Raw genomic sequence first — 23,340 nt, forward strand, 5'->3', positions numbered from 1 at the left:
CACACGTTGCTGACACATCCATTTCACTCCTTAATTCCTGGTGAGCACTATGAAATTCTGTGCCATCCATAACTATAGTTTATTATTGTGAGAGTGTTATGTAAATAAAATTATAGAATATGCAAATTTGGGGAACTGGCCTTTTCACTCAACATGATTTGCCAGAGATTTCACCCAGACCATTGTATCAATAGTGCCCTCTTTTAATGATAAGTGGCATTTCATGCCATGTATGTATGTGCCACAGTTTGCTTACCTATTTGTTTGAGTGAGCTTTTATGTTGCTGTCACCAAAAGACATGAAAAGAACAACTTAGAGGTAGAAAAGTTTATTTTGGCTCACCATTTCAGAGATTCAGTTAACAGTTGAACTACTCCATAGCTCTGGGCCTGAGATGAACCAGAACAGGATGGTGGAAGGAAATGGCAGATGAAAGCACCTAAAGAACATAGCAGCCAAGAAACTGAGAGAGCTACTCTCACCAAGGACAAAATACAACCCCATAAGGTATACCCCCAGGGACTGACTGTCTCCAGTCACACTCTACTTGCTTATAGATACCACCCAATTAATCTGTATCAGTGGATTAATCCACTGATTACATTACACCTCTCATAATGTAATTGTTTGACCTCTGAAACTTCTTGCATTGTCTCACACAGAAGCTTTTGGGGAACACCTCATATAAACCATAACATTATCCATTCACTAAAAGACTTATCTGTTGTTTCCATTGTTAGAATATTTTGAATAAAGCTTCTATGAGCATTCATAAATAGGTTTTGATTTGTACAAAGCTTTTATTTCTATGGCATAAATGTTTAGGAGTGAAATAGATGAGCCATATGGTAGTTGTATATTTAGTACTTTTTAAAGAAAATTTTAGTCTTCCAGAGTATCTATACAGTTTTAAGAAGCCCACAAGCAATGTGTAAGTGATATGAGCTCCCTATATTCTTGACACATTATGATGGTGTCACAATTCTTTATTTTGGACACTCCAGTAGGTGTATAGAGATATTTGATTTAATTTGCATCATCCTAATAGCTAAGGTTTAACACCTTTTGATATGCCTATTTACCATTTGTATACCCTCATATATCTTCAAGTGTCTCTTTCATGCTTTTTACACATTCTGGTACTTTTCTTTTATTATTGAATTTGGTAATTTATTATATACTCTAAAAACCACTCTTTTGATGCATGAATACTTTGAAAATATTTTCTCCCAGTCTATAGCTATAGCTATAGCCTTTTCTTTTTCTTTCTTTCTTTTCTTTTTTTCTTTTTTTTGATTTTGATGAACTTGGAATTATAAATTTTTCCTTTTATGAATTTGCTTTTTGATTTCAAGTCTAACATAACTTGCCTAGTTCTGGATTATAAATATATTTTGTGTTTTTTTTTCCTAAGAATGCTATAGCTTTATGTTCCACATTTAAACCTATGATTTATTTTAGGATAATTTTCATTTAAGTTGTGAGATGTAATTCAAAATTTTCTTTTCTTTCTCTTCTTTTCATTAATTGAATTTCTCCTACACTATTGTCAAAAAATAATTTGGGCTTATTCATGTGATCTCTTTCTGGGTTCTTTATTCATTTCCAATGACCTATGTGTTTACTCTTTGATCAATACCACAGTCTTGATTATTGAAGCTGAATAAGATGTTTTGAAATTGGGTAGCTGGTTCATCAATTTTATTCTTTCTTTACAAAATAGTTTTGCTATTTGAATTCTTCTAATTTTCCATATACATTTTAGAATAACCTTGACTATGTTACAAGAAATAAGTTTGCTGGGCGTGGTTTTTATTATGCTTCTGTGCTTGTCTCATTCATAGGACTTAGGTTCCTTAAATACTGTGAATTTGTCTCTTGTTGATGTTGCCAGTGCCTGGCATATTACTTGGCAAAAGATGGTCTTGAATCCAATATTGGTTGAATAAATTGGATGATTTATCTTTATGTTAAAAAAATGAACTTGCTGAGATATTAATAAGGAACTTACTAAACTTACATATAAATCAGTAGGGAAGGATTGACATCTTTACTATTTTGTCTTCTAAACCATGGATACAACATATCTCTGCATTTATTTGTAATTTATTTATTTTTTTTTAGTGGGGGAAGGGTACCAAAGATTGAACTCAGGGGAACTTGACCACTGAACCACATCTCCAGTCCTATTTTGTATTTTATTTAGAGACAGTGTCTCATGGAGTTGCTTAGCACCTCACTTTTGCTGGGGTTGGCTTTGAATTCATCATCCTCCTGTCTCATCCCACTGAGCCACTGGGATTACAGGTGTGTACCACAGCACCCAGCTATTTGAAATTTCTTTTATGAATATTTTGTAGACTTTAATATACAAGTCTGTACATGTTTGCTTTAATTTATATTTCAGATTTCTGAATGACTATACATGTTTTTATTGTCCATGTTCATTGCTAGTGTGTAGAAGCACAATTGATTTTTATGGTTGTCTTGTGTCTTGTGACTTGTTGAATTCATTTATTAGTCCTAAGAAATTGTGTTTCTTTTTGTTTTGTTTTGTTTTTATAGAGTTGTTGGAATTTCCTACACAAAATTTGTGTCATTTGCAAATAAAATTTTATTTCTACCTTTCTTACTTGCAAGTCTTTTATTTCTTTTTTTAAAAAAAAAAATTTTTAGTTATTGATAGACCTTTATTTCACTAATTTATATGCGGTGTCCAGAATCAAATCCAGTGCCTCACACATGCCAGGCAAATGAGCTACCACTGAGCCATAGCCCCAGCCCCTTTTATTTCTTTTTTTATGATAACTATTTCAACAATACATTGAATAAGTAGAGGGGGAAATTTTGCTGACTTTTCTTATCTTAGAGATACAGTATACAGTCTTTCACCATAAAGTGTAAATTATATTTAGGTTTTTTTATTGAGACACTCTGTCAAGTTGAGGAAATTCTGTATTCTTATTTTTTAATCTATTTTAAAAATCATAAATTGTCATTGACTTTGTCAAATGATTTTCTGTGTTAAGTGATATGACCATGTAATTTTTTTGAACTGTTAATAGAGTGGATTACAGTAATTAATTTTTGTGTGTTGACCCAGTTCTTTCTGCATTCCTGGAATATACCCCACTTATCCATTATATATATATATATATATATATATATATATATATATATATATATATATATAATTTTATTTATATATATTATTTATATTTTATATATAGATATAGATATATGGGTATATATATATATAGAGAGAGAGAGAGAATTTAGATATTGCTGAATTTTATCTGCTAATATTTTATTAAGATTTTTTTCATTTATATTCATCAAAGATATTTTATTCTGTCTTTGACTGAATTTGAAATCAGGGTTATTCTTGTTACTCTAAATTTATTTAGAAAATGCTACTCACCTTACTGCTTTCTGGATTGGATTAATAGAATTGGTTTAATTCTTTAAACACTTAGTTGAATTCTCCAGTGGAACTATCTGGACATTATGTTTGTGTGTGTTTGCGTTTTAGTGGGGAGTGGGGAGAGATTATAATTTTAAATCCACTTTTCTTTTAAGTTATAGGGCTAATAAAATTATCTATTTTTCTTGCTTAATTTGTGGTAGTTTGGGTTTTTGGTAGAATTGGTCTATTTTATCAATTTGACAAAATTATGTGTGTAGAATTGTTCATTGTACTCTATTCCTACCACTTGTGTCTGTAGCATGTAACCTCCGCCCATTGCCTGATATTGGCTATTTATTGCTTTTCTCTTTGTCTACATTTTCAAATTTATTGATCTTTTATAGAACAGGGGGTTTTGCTTCATTTATTGTATTTTTTGTTTTTCTGTTTTCAGTTTTGCTTTTGCTGATTTCTGCTCTTTATTATTTCCTTAATACTTACTATTTTGCTTTTACTTTCATTTTCTTTATTCTTGACATCAATTATATTATTGATATGAGACCCAATTTTTATCATGTATAAATATAGTATTGTCAATTTCTCTCTCAACATTATTTTAGTTAAGCCCTATGAATTTTGATATGCTCAATTTTTATTTTTCACCAGTTTAATTTTAAAAATTTATTTTGAGACTTCCTCTTTGACCCAACAATTTTATAGAACTGAGCTGCTCAGATTTCATGAGCTTAGACATTTTCCTCTTTTCTTTGTTATGCATTTTTAGCATGATTCCATTATAATCAGACAACATAATTGTGACTTAATATTAGGTCAAATTAAAGGAATTAAAAATAAGAAACCAGAGAAAAACAAGTAATAGCACAATGCATTGTTTTGAATGCCTCACATAGCTATGTGAAAAACTGAAATGCTGTGTTTAGGTAAGAGATCTCAATGAAATAATTTCCAAAAAAAACCATTGAGGCCAAGCATGTGGTGAAGAGCTGTAACACCAGCAGGAGGCTGAGGCAGGAAGATTGTGAGTTCAAAGCCAGTCTCAGCAATGGTGAGGCATTAAGCAACTCAGTGAGACCCAGTCTGTAAATAAAATACAAAATAGGGCTGGGATATTGCTCAGTGATCGAGTATCCCTCAGTTCAATCCCCAGTACCCACCCACTCCCCACAAAAGCATTTAGTTTAAAAATGCATAGTTTGAGGCAAGCATGATATTCTAATTTTTGAATAATATTAGCTCATTTCATATAAGTATATGATTCAAATATACCTTTCATTTATCCAATTCTATGACTCATTAGTTTTTACTTCTGATATATTTTTTCTTAATTATTGTAATTTGTATTTCTCCAAACAGAATGCTTTAATTTTTTTCTATAAGGCCAGTGCCATTTGTTTATAATTTTTGAAAATTCACATGTATAATTAACTTTTTAAAATTAAGTACAGAAAAACACTGTATGTGTGTTTGTGTGTCTATGTAATATCTATTTTATGTATATGTGTCTATGCAATATCTATTTTATGTATGAAGAATTTTGCATTTGGAGGGCAAACACCATAATATTTTTATTTTGATTCTAAAAATTACATTTAAATATTTTAATTAATCTCTACTTATAATCTTTAATTTTATACTTCAGTTTTATGTATTTTCTTTACAATGTTAAAAGATGAATCTTGATAATAAAGTGTCAGGAAATCTATGGTTCCTTTCCAATCTATTTTAACCAGTATTTACGCTCAGTTGTGATGAAGTAGAAAGTCTTCCACTAAGTACAGGAATAAAGAATGAGAATTTGCCTCATTCCTATATAAAAAAAGGCCTTCGTTATAATCCTCCCTCCGTAATTCTGTTAAACTCTTAAATATTATGTTGGTCAGTTTTTGTTGTTGTTGTTGTTGTTGCGGTGACTAAAATATCTGACAAGAACAACTTATAGGAGGGGAAGTTTATTTCAGTTCATGGCTTCTGAGGTTTAGTCCATAATGGGCAAAGTCTAAAGCTCTGGCCCAAGGAGAGCCACATTGTTAAGGAAGTGCATGGTGATGGAGTGCTGCTCTGTTCCTGGCAGTCAGGGAGCCAAGAGGTGGGGGCCAGAAGGCAGGGAAGATCCACCCCTGTGATGCATCACTACCAGTGACCTGCCTCCTCCAGTCATGCCCTACCTGCCTAGTTACCACTCAGTCAGAACATCTAAACTAGGAAGCACTGATCAGGTTACAGCTCTCACAATCCAACCATTTTTTCTTCCTTTCTTTTTTTTTTTTTTGTATTTTATTTTATTTATTTTTAGGTGATGCTGAAGATGAAACCTAGTGCCTCACATATGCTAGGCAAACGCTCCTCAACTGAGCTTCAAGAGCAGCCCACAATCCAACCGTATCACCTCCAAACATTCCTGCATTAGCTCAGGAGCTTTGTGGAGACACCTCACACCCTAACCCTAATATATATATATATCTTCAATTTATCATTCATATATAAAATAAACACAGAGAAAATTGATGGGTCCTATCTATTTGGGGGAAGATCTTTCCTTTACCTATTTATAGTGTCCCTTTCTATATCTCTGTCAACTCCAAAAATCCACCATCCTTCCTCATCAAGCACCAAGTTTGCTATGAGGTCCTCTTCTGTTTTGTAAATACCATTCCTTCCATTTATACCTAGGCTGTCTCCAATTAATAGTTTGTGAGAGGAAGCACTTAGTTAGAAATTCAGTTTCATTTAACTTTCAGAAGGTCATAATGAGACATAATATGCTCATTTAATAGTAACACGTCTTCATTAAATGTCTTGGCATATGCTTTCAATATACTTACAGTGGTAGAAATTTCAATTTGGTAATCATAGTTGGTAATAATTCTGTAAACACAGTTTTATACAGGTTTTATATTTAACTGTGTGTGTGTGTTTGTTTTCTTTTTAGAGTATTCCAGGATTTTTTTGTCAGTGCCTGGTCTACTAATAAAGGGCAAAATTCCATGTCCTTACATATAAACTACATTAAAGAATATGTCAACCATCTTGCCCTAAGCAGTTTTTTTTCCAATCTTGATCCTCTAAACACAATGGTGTTAACTAAGATAACTCATATACTGTAGTTTTGTTTTATTCCTTCTTGTTCCAAACTGTAGGCTTCATAATTCTGATTCATTCTATTTCTGATTAATTTCAATATTCCCTTTTAAAGCTTAACCTATAGGAAAATCTTTTCTATATTATTAGCTTTATTATTAGCACTATTCATGACTTTCAGAGCACCCACTGTGCCCTTAGAACAGCGAAAGATATAAAGATACAGTGACAATTGGAGACAGAAAAGCAGAAACTAAAATGCCAAATGAGAGGGTGATTATATCTCCAAGAGGTAAATTTACCAGCATGCATGTACTTGCTTTTTATATTTCAATATTATGATTCTTGTTTCACCCCATTATCTTTGAAAAGCACTTTGCAAAATAAGGTAGAAATACTTTGGGTTTATCCATGAATAAAATTATTTCTTCTAGAATGATTTCAAAGCAGTACTTTGAAGAAGTTTTGTCACAGGTGTTTGCATCTTTCTTTTAACCCCAAAATATACACTCTCTACAATATTTCTGAATGTAGAAAAAAACTTAAACTTTTCAAGTAGTCTGTTCTCAATTTTCTATAATTACACTTAAAATACATCTATGTTATCTTAATTTCAATAACAAAATAATCATAGTATTCAAGGATATTTTTGAAAATGATAAAAATAGCATAATGATTAAATAATTCCATTTTCCAAAATTGAATCATCTTTTCAATACTCTGGTTCTTCATATTAGAATTTTATGTTGAATATTAGATTTTAATATATATGGATCATAGATCATTATATCTTTTAAACTAAATATTTAACAAAAACATAATATATGACATTATTAATAAATTTTGAATTCTGATTAATTTATGATTTTCTCTGACAGAAGCATTTTAGAATAAATGTTAAACAAATACTCTGTTATACTCATGAAGAAAATTTGTTTATATAGAAATTAGTATTGCTAAATATATGTGAATATGCAGAAATTATTCTTGAAAAGGAAAAAAGGTGAGGAAGATATATCAGTCTTTTTGTTGTTGTTGTTGTTGTTCCTGTGCTTGTTTTTATTTAGTTTCAGTATCTTCCTTAACATTTCTTCCTACATTATTCAAGCAATACTTACCTGGAAGAGTTTGAAAAAAGAAACTTAGGCCCTCAGACATGTTTGTAAAATAGTCTATCTACTTTCCCCTCAAGAAAGTCTCAATGTTGTAGTAAAATTACAAATATTATTGCCATGAAAAGATACTTTTTCAATTTGCATTTACCCTGGGTTTACTACATTTGACTAGAGACTACTTTTCCTTGGACACACAATATCTAACACCCATCATAAATTGTCATCATACAAAGTATATTATGAAATATTATTATGGACAATATTTTTATCTACAATAGTTATAAAACCACTTTTGACATTTTGCTAATGTTGCCCACTTGAAAACAAATATCCTTTTGCTCCCTAAAACTATATTTTCTGCTTTGTTTTGGTGACTAATCATTATGATTATTTTAATAATAAATAAAACCACCAAAATTCATATAACATTTATTGTCTCTGTTTAAGATGATATTCTCCTCAAAATAATTATCTAAGACATTATGTAAAACAGACTTAAATTCCCAAATATTTCCTTATTTAATAATAATTATTTCTGAATATTCACATATTTTAAACTGTGCCAGTTTCTGCACACATACAAAAATCTCATTTTCTTTTCTTTTCTTTTCTTTTTCCTCAAATATTGTCAACCATTCATATAAATATTACTAACACAAAAGTGGTAGTTGTATAATTTCTTATGAGAAATTATGCAGCTTAAATATTAGTGATCATGCCTTTCAAACTTAAAAAAAATAACCTGAATAATAATAATAAAAGGGCAATTACTTTTGAGATCAAATGTTGTGTGTTCTTGGAACCAACCAGTTAACTGCCTCAAATTCTGTGGCTACTTTAAAGGAAAGGGGAAAAAAAGCACTATTTATAACACTAGAATTTAAATTATTTCTCTTTTTATCTCTCATGGAAGCAAAATAAGAGACTAATTTGTTAATAATTGCTTCTGGTTTTTTTGTTTAAAATATTTACCTATGAATGTTCCAGAATTCTGACACTTGTTAGCTAAGAGATTGCCAAAGGAGTCACATCCAAAGGAATCTCAATGTTGAATTTGACAAATGTCAGAAAATGTATATTCTTTCAGCATAGATTTCTAGGTGACTAATCCCATGAACCAATGCTAATATTACCTTTAAAAACATAACTAAGCAAATTCATAAGGAAGAAAAAAGAGACATTTGCAAAATATTTAAGTATTTAAAGTAAATATATTTTGCATCTGTTTGAACTACTTGACTCTGGAGAATTTATTTTAATTTAAAAAAATAAGCTCAATCCTCCCAAAACAAAGGCCAAATGTTTTCTCTAATATGCAGATGCTAATTCATAGTAAGGCTGGTGGGGGCACTAGAGAAGAATAGCCTTGCCTTAGATTAGGTAGAGAGAAGTGAAGGTAGGAAGTGGGAGGGCATGTGGGGATAGGAAAGATAGTAAAACAAAACTGACATTATTACTTTATGTATATATGTGACTACATGACTAAAGTGATTCTACAACATGTACACTCAGAAAAATGAGAAATTATATCCCATCTATGTATGATATATCAAAGTGCATTAATTCTTTCTATTGTCATGTATAACTAATTAAAACAAATTTAAAAACTAAGATAAAAAGTATCTATAGCTCCACAAAAATTTTTATAAGTTCTGTCTGTGTGATCATATTATACATATTTTTGCATTTCTGATATTTTGTACTTGTCATCCAAAACAATATCTTTCTTCATCCTGTGTTAAAAATTCAGTTTTTTCTTTGTAATCCTTTTTAAAAGTATTTTAACTCTCACTTATTTTTATTTATTTTTAATTATATATAACAGTGGAATGCATTACAATTCTTATTACATATATAAACCACAATTTTTCATATCTCTGGTTGTATACATAGTATATTCACACCAATTTGTGTCTTCATACATGTACTTTGGATAATAATGATCATCACATTCAACCATCATTAATTATCCCGTGCCCCCTCCCTTCCCCTCCCACCCCTCTGCCCTATCTAGAGTTCCTCTATTCCTCCCATACCCTCTCTCCCTATCCCACTATGAATCAGCCTCCATTGAGGAAGATATACACACACAAATGCTATTCTGTTTTTGTCGTTTTTTTAATAGGACCTTGTTTAAGATTTTTTTAAGTTTTCCCTCATTTAGCTTTATCTGATAAAAAATATTTCAATATTTCCAAATTAACTGGCATCTTTGCAATTCATTTTTTAATGATAGCATTGTATTTTATATTGTGAATGTTCTACCTATTTCCTAAATCACTTACTTTATTTATATGTGTGTTCTACATTTGCTCTGGTAAATAATGTTACCATACATACTCCTGCATAATTGTCCTGAATTCTGAATGCTGTTGTTCCTAAGACATAGATTCCCAGGAATAAGATAGGGAGATTGCTATGGGTCTGATATGAGGTGTCCTCCTAAAGTCCCTGCTTATATAAAAATATTCAGAGATAAAATAAATAGAATATGACAGCTGTGTCCTAACCAGTCCATCCAAGTTTGAGTGAACCGACTGGGTGATAACCATAAGCAGGTGGGGCATGGCAGAAGAGATGGATCAGTGGCCCTGAAAGCGTTGTTATTTCTGTGGCCCCTCCTCCCATTTCTTTCTGCTTCCTGGATGTCTTGAGCTGAGCAGCTTTTCTGGGCCCCAACTTTCAGCCATGGTATTAGGCCTCACCTCCATTCCAGAGCAACGAAGTTGTTTGACCATGGCTTAAACCTCTAAAGGCATGAGTCAAACTTTTAGTCCTTTATGTTGTTCTTGTCAGGTCTTTTGGTCACAGCAATAAAAAGCTGACTAAAACAAAGGTCAAATTTGTTTACATGTTTAATTACAATAAACTATTTCTCATCTCTAACAATTCACATATCTTATAGCAATCTATGAAAATACCCATTTTCCTCATGTCTGTAATGGTAACATTCTTTGATTTTTTTTTAATTATGCAAAAGTCAGTCCCTATTCTTTCTTTGTGTTTTTCTGACTGCTATTGTATTCAAATAGTTTATAAATTTTGATTAGCTGTTAGGATTTCTTTTGTAAAATCTTTCTTTATTCCTTTGTTCATGTTTTATTGAATATTTTTGTCTTTTCTTTCCAATATATGAATTCTTTACCTTCAAAGTATTGGTGTTTCCAAAACTGGTTATCAACATCTCTTTTACCTTTAAAATACTAAATTTTCCCATTTTACTAACTATCAGTTACATTCTTACTTATAAAGAAATGTATTCCTCTGTTATTGTTTCTAAAACTTATAAGAATATCAAATTGAATTATTTTAGTAGTATGATACTATTGTACATTATACTATCTAGTAGGGAAAAGACAGCATTGCTATGCTTTCTCAATTGAATTGGAAATTATTAGAAAATTATTTTAATTTGATCTGGAAACACATGTGCCCAATTAAAAATGTTGTAGCACAAATTTGAATTGAAATGAATTTACAGAAAAATATTTGGAGAACAGTCATATGTATGTCTTTCCTCCCAAGAACATGACCTCTGGTTCTGTTTTGAGGGAGATGTAGAAGGGCATAGGCAGCCAGGGCAAGATGGTGAGTGGGGAGGTCCCGGGCAAAACAAAGGAGCATGGAAAGGGTCTTCTAAGGAAGTCATTTCCTGCTTGATAAAAGTGCTCTTGCCCACAAGTGAGGAACCCAATCAGACAGACACTTCCATACTCATGTTCCTATGCAGGGAATCCAATGGAAAAACTATAACAGATATACGGACAGAGGGGGATCAATCAATAATAGTAAGGAGCACATGGACAGGGGAGGAGATAAGGAAAGGAGGAAATTCCAGAGACAATAAAAAGAATTAGACCAAAACTCAGTGGATTGAAAGCTCTGGGGCTCCTTCTCTTCTGATAATTCTATGTCTGTGTCTGTTGCCTTTGCAATAAACCTACTGTTTGCTTGCTGTCTCCATGTCCTGTTCTTCAATTCTTTACTGAATGGAGACAATGAACCCAGAACCCCTATAGTTAACAGTTTATTAGATGAATTTTAGCTTTCTAAAATTTTACCCTACCTACTATGGTTTTAAGTTATAGTTTTTTCTATATACTTATAAATTTTAAAAAATGACTGAATAAAATTATTCACATTTATATTTGCAAATTTTACTTGCTAGAATGTAGATACTTATTTTTTACTTGTATCTTGCATCAAAGAAACTTCCCGTATTGTTAATTTTTTAAAGATGTTTACTAGGACATTTGGGTTCTCCAGGTATTCGATTATCTCATAAGATAAATAAATACATATGTTCTTCCCCAATATTTTGCTAGTTATTTCATTTTCTTTTCTTATTATATTTACTAAAACTGAAAGCCAATATTAACTGCCAATGCTCAGAAAAGGCAAGTTGATTTTATTTCTGATTTTTAATTATAGTAATTTAGAATTTCACTGTTGGAGTAATTACTTGGTTTGGATTTCTTTGCTTTTCATTGATAAAGACAGCTCCATTGTCTTGAAGTATTTATCTATAATACTTGTTACCTGTTCAGTCTTGAACTAAGTAAAATTAAAATTTTCCCAGAATACAACATTACCAAAATTATTTTTGCCCAAGCAACCATGGCAGCCCACTGGTAAATCTAAAGGTCACCAGCCATTCTTCCTCTCTACTTATGAATATTTAGGTGAGTTGATGATCCCTTTGTCCTTGATATATTTTCTTCATTTCTAGAACATATTCTTTCTTTCCTTTTCTTTCTTCCTTCTCAGTATTCTTTTCCTCATTCATTTTATTTTCCCCAAACTTTCTGTGTTTTAGTGACCAACACTCATTCCTGAGTTCTAGTCTCACCCTCTTGGTAATCCTATACAATTTCATCATTCTAGAAGCCATTGATATTTAAAGCACTAACAAATTCCAACTCAGACCCCTTTCCCCTAAGCTCTAGAAATATGTATTCAATTGACTACTTCAATTATTATTGGAATTATGGAAATCTTAATTTTACCATATTCTATAGCTACTAAGTAGTTCACTTACTCCTAAGTTTATATACCTAGCCACTTAATATATTCTCTTCTTTCATACTGCATATACACAGACTCATATGTAAAGTTAATGGTACAATTATAATATTAACCAGAGACTATAATGATAAATGAACAAATTGAAGAAATAATTTCTTGATAAAATCTTCCCTAAACTACATATATTATTATTTCTTTAAAATTATAGATTAGTGTATGAATAGAAATAAGTTCAATTCTTAGTAGAAAATAACAGGACCTAAAAAATATTTGGCAGTGTTTCACCATAAATAGTATAACTACAAAATACTTCTAACATCAGTAGCCTAAAGTATGATAGAAATCAAAGAAACCACAGTGTACTCTGTGTGTGTGTGTGTGTGTGTGTGTGTGTGTGTGTGTGTATGTGTGTTCCCTGAGAGAGTCATGAGAGTTCCACATAATGTAAAAATATGCAACATTTCTAAGAAAGAGTGTAATTGTATTACATATTTCTACTGAAAGAATAGCACAAATGTATTCTGGGCATGTAAAGCATAAGACCTTCAAAAGCAGCACCTGAGTGTCCCAATAGAATAATAGAGAAAGGCTTCTACCTCCTCTCTCAAGCTTGTTCGTTGTCCCAAATTATACCCAAGTCACAAATTCACTCAAGTTACCTGCCTCCCACAGTTCCTACTCATTATTCTGTGGCCTACTTTTTCTGCTAAAGAAACTTTATTTGGCTCTATTACCTGAAAGCTTTACATATAATTTTGCACTTTGCCAGATTTGTAAGACATAATATGTTTTATATCAATTTTATCACAGGCACATTAGTTTCATCACCTGAAACAGAAAGTAACCTTCCTGAGGAAGGGCATTTTCTATTTTTAGTCATTTCCTACAGAAACTCACACAGATTACAACAAACACAGATTATACTCAAGTAACTACAATTTTTAATAAGTGGAATAATCACAAAAATAAGCAGGAAAATGAGGTGTATGATCTCACTCATCATTTCAAACTCATTCATCATATCAAGTGCAAACTAACATTTAATAATCCAAGTGATAACTTAGAAGCCTGGTGAAAGACCTTTAGCTGGTGGCATGTTCATCCATGTATATTATAAGTACAAAATTTGTTTTGAATGGTTCCTCGTTGATGTTGAAATACATCAAAATATTAAATAAATTCCATTCTTTTATGTGTGTCTTGAAGGAGTTAAAACTATTTTTAGAAAGCTTAGTCTTCCATCCAAAGAAAATCTGGCATAATTCATTGTAGAGTATGCAAATATTTGCAGCATAAATAACTTTCATTTTAGAAATAAACCAGAAAAGTGAAAAGACAACACCACAATTAAAAATCCTGTGTCAATTTACTCAAGCTGAAACGAATTATTAATAGTTTGCAAGAAGTTTATGAAGAGGAGTCTGTGAAGAACAAGGGAACAGAATGAGGGCTCTACATGATTATTGGAAACTGGGGACAAGCAGGTTGACACTGGAAGTGGTATAACTTCGCTCGCAATGGCAGGAGCCAATAGGGAAAAGAGAAAAATAAATAATATAATAAATTCTGACGGAATTTGGGCTGAAAGTTTTTAACCAAAAAGCTATTGAGTAATAAATTGTGAAAATATCTATTGCTGCTCTATAACTATTTAAAAAATTGAGAGGTTAAAGCAGTGTGTGTGTGTATAGTACAGGAAAGGGAATGCCAGGTTATGTGGAAATCAAGAGAAATAGAAATAGACTAAATTCTCTGTCTGCCTCCACATAGAGAAGAAGAAAAAACAAGAACAAAATGTGAGAGAGATCAAAAAAGTTAAAGGAGTGTCTCAACTGTTTCCAGAAGTGACTCCAAGAATCTGCGACCCTCACTTTCACAGATGTCTTGGGAAGGGTTGCCTAAGAATCAAAGGTGTATAAAAACCTGTGGGTGAATTCTTTTCTATCTTGAAAGAAATGCTGACCTCATCTGATATTCAGGTTACAAAAAAAAAAAAAATGCTCGTTAGGATGAATGTAGGGCAAGGAAATAGAAAGGAAATATTTGGCAATGTATAATTCAGTTCACGATGGACCATGAACTTCTAGTCTAGAAAGAAATACCACATATATGCCATACCCATGGGGCTGGTAATAAAAATAACCATCATAGAAATTAGGAAAATGTAGAACTCTTTTATTACTTCTAATAATATTTTCATTTAAATTTTACTTATTTGAACAGTGGTGAATATATTGCAATTAAAGGGAAAAAAGAATAAAAGTTAGAATTAGTGGTAAAAAAAAGGAAAGAACTAATGTTTTACAACTATTTGTTTTCTAGCTAGACATTTTTTAAAATTTGGATCTCCCAACGTAATTTATGAAATAAATTGCATACAAGAAGAATTAAGATTTTGAAAAATCATGCTATTATCAACAAAAAGTATATTTTGTTAAGATAGTCTGATATTGACCATATTTTCTAATCTTTGATGTAATAATAACAATATTTACTTGGGATGTTTACACATTTCATCCTGCTTAATAATTAACCATAACATTGTATGTTAATAACAATATTTTATTATATTAGAATAATATTGTAAATAACATAATTCCTATGAGGAAATTGAGATACACAGATATTAAATAATTTGGTCACATTCCACCCCAGATTTACTGATTTGAAAGCTTTTTTTTTTTTTTTTTTTTTTAAACCAGATGTTGGTACAAGTCAGTGATTCAGGAGGCTAAGACAGGGGTATCACAATTTTGAGGTGAATCTGGCAACTTAGTGAGACACTGTCTCAAAATAAAAAAAAATAAAAAGGATGGGGGATATAGCTCAGTGATAAGGTACCCCACCCCTTAGATCAATCCTTAGAACATCAACAACAGAAAAACTACAGACTTTTTTTTACTCCTTTGTAACAGTTAACATTTTATTATTTTTGTACAATGTCTAACATGATACATTTAGGCATAAAATTAAATTTATATTTTCTTATATTTTTATTATTTCTGATGATTATGATAATATTATCTAATAAAAATTTTCCAAACTAGAGTAAGTATTAAACAAATTACTATGTTTAGAGTAAACTAAATTGACTAAAAATGATAAATATCATTCATAGTCTGTATGCCAGTCTTAAAGCAGTCATAATTTTATATATTTATAATACTGTTTTAAAAGGTGCCATCATAAATCTGACGCATAAATTTATTTTTAATATAGTGTCCACTGAATAGTAGCCATATAATATTTGCTTAAATAATTTTGAATGAGTAAACATTTGATGGGGTGATTCAATTTTGTCTAGTTCTCATATAACAGAGGATCTTTATTAATAATTTAAATCTAAGCTCCAAGTTAATTATTACATTTTACAAAATCAAATTGAATCACTCAGTATTATGAGTCAAAAGGCTTAAACTACTTGTGGTTGTATTTAAATTTAAATGCAATATGGGGAAAATGCTTAATACTTGCCAAGTTACAGGTGAGTCCACTCCGCTTTTTAATTTTCAGCAACTCAAGGTATGGTAGAGGGAAGAAGGTAATCTTGCACTGGGAAAAAGTGACTAATTTGATTAAATTAAAAAATTAAAAATTTGTTCTAATTAGTTATACATGACAGTATAATATATTTTGTAAATGAAAAGTTTATACAAATTGATACAGGCTCATTCAGTGGTTGAGAGAGGGCTAAGGAAGCTGCTGGTTCCCACAGCATAATCTAGAAGTTTAGTTTTGTCTTGTTCTGTACATGTGCCTCAATATTGTATGTGTGTTGTTTGACTCTTAACTTTTATAGAAGAGAGTGCTTAAGGGCATTACTTAAGGGCACCTAAAAAGGCATGCTATTAGTCTCTTCTACCCTCCCCCATTTTTGATGACTTCAAATTAATTAATGTGTGTGTATATATATATATATATATATATATATATATATATATATATATTTAAATATATATATTTAAATATACAAAGTTATAACACATTAGAAATCATTAGAGACATTATTGAACTTATGAAATGAAGATGTATTGCTGGTAAATATTGTTTTCAATTACTTTATTAATAGAGATTCCCATAAAATTTTATTTGAATAAAATAGGTACTACTGGTGAATTATTTATTAAAACAACAATAATTATACATATATAGGAGAGGAAATACCATTTTCATTTGAAGAATTAATGAAAACAGAAGAAAACCTGAAATTCCTCATATCTACTATAAATGGAATAATATGAAAGAATGAATACTTTAATCACTATACTGTGATGTTTTCTTCTTTAAAATGAATTTTTAAGTGCAGCTAGTGTTTATAGTGAGACATTGACTGCCTCAGCCTGGCTGGGCAAAATAGCCTGGGGGTGACAAACAACTTGTGCAACTTGTGTACATTGATACAGCAGGAGTGGGAGCCCTTTATTGTAGGACAGGAGGGATACTTATACATTCCACACAGCTTATCTTAATTAGCATAAACTAGATACAGCAGTCAACCAATAAGGAATCTCCACACTTAATGGCTCCCTGGCGTTACTTCACAAACCACTCCCTCTGGCATTTTGCCAGGTGCTATCTTGACTTGTTTACAGACCCAAACATTTCTCTGGCAAAATGCCAGGTGCCATTCTGACTTGTTTACAGACCCTAACAATTCCCCCTTTTGTTTAATTTAAATAACGACCATAGTCGTTTTTTACACAAATACCATAAATAATCTGCTACAAGCAGCAGGGGAGGATACAAAATGCCACAATACCAAGCCAATTGATGGCTCCCTGCAAGAAGCCCTTGGAAAAATTATACCAGCAATGACACCGTTAGCAAAGATACCGAGTTACAATTTGTTCTCTCAGTCCAGGTAAAGCAGTGTCTCAATAGATTAACTCACAGTCCAGGTAAATCACAGTCCAGGTAACTTCTGCAGGCAGCTAGCTTAATCCGAAGTCTCGTCCTTTTTTCAGCAACACTAGAAATTCTTCCATCCTTGTCCTCACCGGCACTGGGACGAAGGCAGGAACTCCGGATGGCTAAAGAAAATCCTGTAGTATTCCAGCAGGCACTAAGAAAACAACCTTCTGAACAATTTAGTACATTATCTCAAGGTTTTTTACATGTGAAATAAGCCTTAATGGTGCTCATTACTCATTAGCTTCCAGGTGTGGGAGAACCTTTGTAGTTACTGGCCTTGGAAATGATCAAACTTCAGGGATGCCACGTTCATCCTCCGCCCAGCTGCAGCATCCTCAGGCAGCCCCAGACGGGGAGCATCCGGGACTCAAACTGCCACCGGGCACAGGGAGCAAGAGCCTGTGAGACTGTGCCTCCAGGTCAGGTCTAGATTTGGGCTCACAGCAGTGAAAGACCCGGCTGTGGCTGCTGCCGTTTGGAAAGTCCTTGCTGCACCACAACCGGCTGGAGCACGTGGCAGCCGCGGCCCTGATTCCGATTCACGCACCCTTCGGTAACAAAAAGTATTCAGTAATAGCCTTTTGCTGCAACTTTTTTCCAGATAATCCTTCTTCTTTTGAGCTTTCTTTTTCTTTCTGACTAGAGTTCCTGGGCTCTTATCAACACATGCCCTAACTATTCTTGGTTCCATTGGGGTGCCTTCTTCCCTTAGTAATTTACTTAACACCCTTTCCATATTTTCATCACAAAGACATTTCAAGACAAAACAAGACACAAACATACTGTATCAATCTTCTCCATTTTCTCAAAATGGCCATTTTTCCTCTCGCCCTATCTGCCTAGGGACTAGCAGATTTGCCCCCGTCCTATCTATGTACGGGCAGCTTTTTTTTTTTGTCACTTACCCCCCAGTGTCCCGGGGCTCCCCGAAATGGGCCACCATCTGCTGCATTCTTGCCGGCTGGGCAAAATAACCGGGGGGTGATGAACTACGTGTGTAGATTGATACAGCAGGAGTGGGAGCCTTTTATTGTAGGACAGGAGGGATACTTATCCATTCCACACAGCTTATCTTAATTAGCATAAACTAGATACAGCAGTCAACCAATAAGGAATCTCCACACTTAATGGCTCCCTGGCGTTACTTCACAAACCACTCCCTCTGGCATTTTGCCAGGCGCCATCTTGACTTGTTTACAGACTCTAACAATTGACAACAAAGATTTGGTCTTGATTTATATGTCTGAAAATGCAAGTTATTTGTTATTGTGAAAACACCTGTATTTTTTAACCATTTTTAAATTTACATACCAAGATACAGAAGCATTTCATTCACCATGTTTATTATTGCAATTGAAATTGGAATACTGGGGCTGGGGTTGTAGTTCAGTAGTAGAGCACTTGCCTAGCATTTGTGAGGCACTGGGTGCGATTCTCGGCACCACATATAAATAAATTAATAAAATAAGGGTCCATAAAGAACTAAATAAATATGTATATTTAAAAAAATTAGGATACTGGACTTAAAGTGATTTGACTAAAAGTTGCTTCTTTAATCTAACAATTGTTAACTTCTTTTCACACATAGGAAATAATTTGGCAGTACTAAGATTTCTCATGTTTTTATGAAAGTCTATATATTTTGTCCAATAATTTAATAATGGATTAATAATTTAGTAGTAATATATAATAATTTTAGTTCAATATTATGTTCAATAATGTATACATGGTGGTTTTACCTGTAAGTGCAGGTATTTAAGAACTTTATAATATCTGAATTAATTTTGATTGATCACACTAATTGCTTTGTTTTTTTTAGATAATATAAAATAATATAATTTTTTTTCAGATAATGCAATGGACAGGCTTTGTGCTGACTTAGGAGACTCCTCATGGTAGATTTTTTTTTTCTTGTGCACAGCAAGGGATTGAATTATAAAATCATGCCAAAGATGAAGGTTCAATGCACAAAGAGACCCCAATCTCTTCAGGACTAAAAGAATTTTCTGAATGCTACATTTCAAAATCAAATAGCTGAAAGAGAACAGCATCAATTAAAGTTGCTTCCAAGATCAGTGGAAGTGCATTTTTTCTTTTCCATTTCTGTCTTTCAAGAGCAGAAGACAGAGTTATTTTTCAGAAAATTGGGTGGGGGGATGGATAATTAAAGAATAAACACACTTTTCCCTTTGGAAGTCTAAGTTACTTACATGTAACCTCTGAGTTGTTCATTTTCCAATAAAGCAGTGCCCTCAGAGTGCTGACGTGGTGGTGCACGGAGAGAGGGCCTCTTGAGGGTGAATTCACTGCTGCATCTGTTGAGATCCCATGGCCTTGAAGTCTCTAGAGTCTCCATGTACCTTTATTTCTTTTTGGTGTTTGGATCTCTGCCTGTTTACTACAGCACTCATGATGCATGAAAAGAAGCAGGCTGGGATGTTTTATCTCTTGTCTGAGCTTGCTTCAATTAAATTAATGGACCCATTCAGCTCACTCATTCCCCTTTTAGATGCACTCCTGATGAATACATTAAAAAAGATCTTAAGTCTTAAGATGGTACATCATGGTATTAGCCAGGCACTCACTTCTCTTGGCCTTCTTTTTTTCTGAAATCAGATAATTAATGAGATCTTCCCCTCAATAATGCACTTCATCAATATTTTGTGCAAAGGAAAAAAAATGCCTTTTTTGCTTGTCGTAGAGCTTTTATCTCCATCTGTGGAGGATTTTGTGGGCAAACGTAATAATATTGAAATGACAAAATATTGACTTGACTTCTCACAGTTTGTTCTTCAGTGCTGAGAGGGATTATATAAAGGCAGTAGGTGCTGTTCAGCAGAGAAGCAAGTGGCAACCTTGTCAATATGCTGGGGATGTTTGGTACTTGGTATTTAAGTAGTAATCATCAAAGGATAGAGTAGTTTTACCAGAGTTTGATGTCACTGGAGGGGTGCATAGTTTTGCTATGATTTGAAATAAAAAAGCGAGCAGTTATCTGTTTTCTTAATTCATTTATTTTACTTTTTAGGGTATTTTGTCTTTTAACAACATTCTTACCTTAAATCTCCAATTCAAAATATAATGCTAAATGTGTAAGAGACTATAGTATATGCAGTTTCTCTTTGTAAGAACGCCCTGTATTTGTAGACTGTAGATGGTATACATTAAATTAGAGGAAGGAAGAAAGTTCTATTTACTTTGTGCATTGTACCCCAATTGAGTTGGCAGCCATTTATTATTTCTGTAAACAGGGCAACACCATGAAATTATGAATAGTTCTTCTTGTCATTTATTTATGTGGATGGAATCTTAACTGAAGAGAAAAGTTTACCTTCCTAAAGTGTTTAGATTCACTCTTGGATGAAAATCAATAAACTATATATATATTTAATATTTCTTTGAACACATTCTGCCTGCCAGTATGAGGTAGAATCTGAATGGAAATTGAGTTCAGAGAAAAAGAAAAGAGAGAGAAAAGATGGAGCAGAGAATTTTCATCTGATTCATACTGCCAGGTATTAAGTATCCATCCAAATTACTATCACCCAAAACACAATTTGGTAAACTTTTAAAGACTGGGGAAGATGTAGTGCTTACCTTGTGGACTGCTGATTAGAACAACCAGTTACAGGGCAATAGGAGACCTAAACAATAATTAGAGCACATAGATGGCATTAAAAATTAGAAAATCTAGGTTTGTTGTGGTAGAGAAAGTAATGCTTGTAGGGAAGGCTAGGAAGATAAGTGCTGTATTTAGGGAAATTGAAGCTTGAAAAATAAATAATTCATACTTTTATTCTTGTCCCTCATGATACAATAGAAATCAGAATCCCAAGTTACTGTTATAACATTAAAAAAAGTACTTTCTCTGATAAAAGAAAACAACAGGCTTATATTAGACTCCTGATACATATAAAAATAAAGTTCTATTAAGGTACTGCCTAGGAATTCCAGTCAAAGTAATGTTTAATTACCTTTGCTGAGATTTTTTTTAAAGTGCCTGTTCACATTAGGTTTGCCCTTTCCAAAAATAAATGAAAATAAATGATTGTATTTAAGTATTATTAAGATTCCCTTTCCCATAGTGATGCCAGTTACATGATTCCTTATATTTTGTATTTTCAAAACTACATACCCCTATATGCCTGATGTGTTCCTTTAACATTGTGTTCCAAGATAACAACTTCATCCTATTTAGAAAAAAAAAAAATTCAAGAAAAAAAATATTGGAGGCTATCAAAACCCCACATATGTTAAGGCATGCAAAATGCTATATACATAAATATCTGATTTATTCCATTATTGGCTCTCTATAAAGGGAAGCTACCTTACTTTCTATACTTATCATGATTAGGAAGTAATTGTTTCTCAGGTTATCAAAACCTTGGGCAAACTACACATACCAGTTTTTCCATGTCAATTGTGGTTTACTTATACCTGACAATTATATCTATATGCATTTTAAAGTTAGAAAACTTCATTTTTTAAAAGTTGATTTTAATGCTTTGGCAAATCTCAAAGGCAAATTACATTTGCCTTAATCTTAGTGAGGTCATTTGTGCTCTCAGTAAAACTTGTCCTCAAACTTGGTTAAATTTACAAAGCAAATATTTTTACTACCTAGGTCAGCTCAGAGTCTGTAATATTTATGATGTAGGAAGTTAAATTATTTATTTTTAAAATCAAAGCAAAAATATTATTTCTATTAGAGGTCAAAATGAAGCTTATGTGATATATTAATAAACAATGCCAAATGGTCCTTTGCTGTATATTTATTCATCTAAGTATAACTCTTAATTGAACCTATTATACAAGGTAGGTCTTACTTAAGAAGACATTTAATTATGAATAATTATTATAATGTTTCCTTAGAAGACATATGAATTATGTCTCCCATAAATATTGGCATAACTATGGACAATTATAGCAGAAAAGAAAAAAACATACTAACACAGTACTCAGTAGTTAAATGTTTAATATATTTTTCTATTTAAAAATATCTTTATTCTAATTTGTCATGTATGACAGCAGAATGTATTACAATTCATATTACACATATGAGAACAATTTTTCTTATCTCTGGTTATACACAAAGTTGAGAGATACCATTCATATCTTCATACATGTACTTAGGATAATGATGTCCACCTCAATCCACCTTCTTTCCTACCCCTATTCCCCCTCTCATTTCCTCCCTCCCCAATATTCAGCATCTCTAACAAAAGAAATACAAATCAAAGCTGCTCAAGATAATACAAATGGAAGAAATGATTTACAGTAGAAGGGGTAGAGAGAGAAAAGGGGAGGGGAGGAGAGGGGAGGGGGGATAGTAGAGAATAGGACAGACAGCAGAATACATCAGACACTAGAAAGGTAATATGTCAATCAATGGAAGGGTAACTGATGTGATACAGCAATCTGTATATGGGGTAAAATTGGGAGTTCATAACCCACTTGAATCAAACAGTGAAATATGATGTATTAAGAACTATGTAATGTTATGAACGACCAACAATAAAAAAAAAAGATTTCATATCACTCCAGTCAGAATGGTAGCTATCAAGAATACAAACAACAATAAGTGTTAGCAAGGATGTGGGGGGAGTGGGGAAAGGCACACTCATACATTGCTGGTGGGACTGCAAATTGATGCAACCAATATGGAAAGCAGTATGAAGACTCTTCAGAAAACTGGGAATGGAACCACATTTTGAACCAGCTATCCCACTCCTTGATCTATACCCAAAGGACTTAAAAATAGCATACTAAAGGGATATGTTTAA

This window comes from Urocitellus parryii, chromosome 1 (genome assembly GCF_045843805.1).
Source record: "Urocitellus parryii isolate mUroPar1 chromosome 1, mUroPar1.hap1, whole genome shotgun sequence".
Lineage (NCBI taxonomy): Eukaryota > Metazoa > Chordata > Mammalia > Rodentia > Sciuridae > Urocitellus > Urocitellus parryii.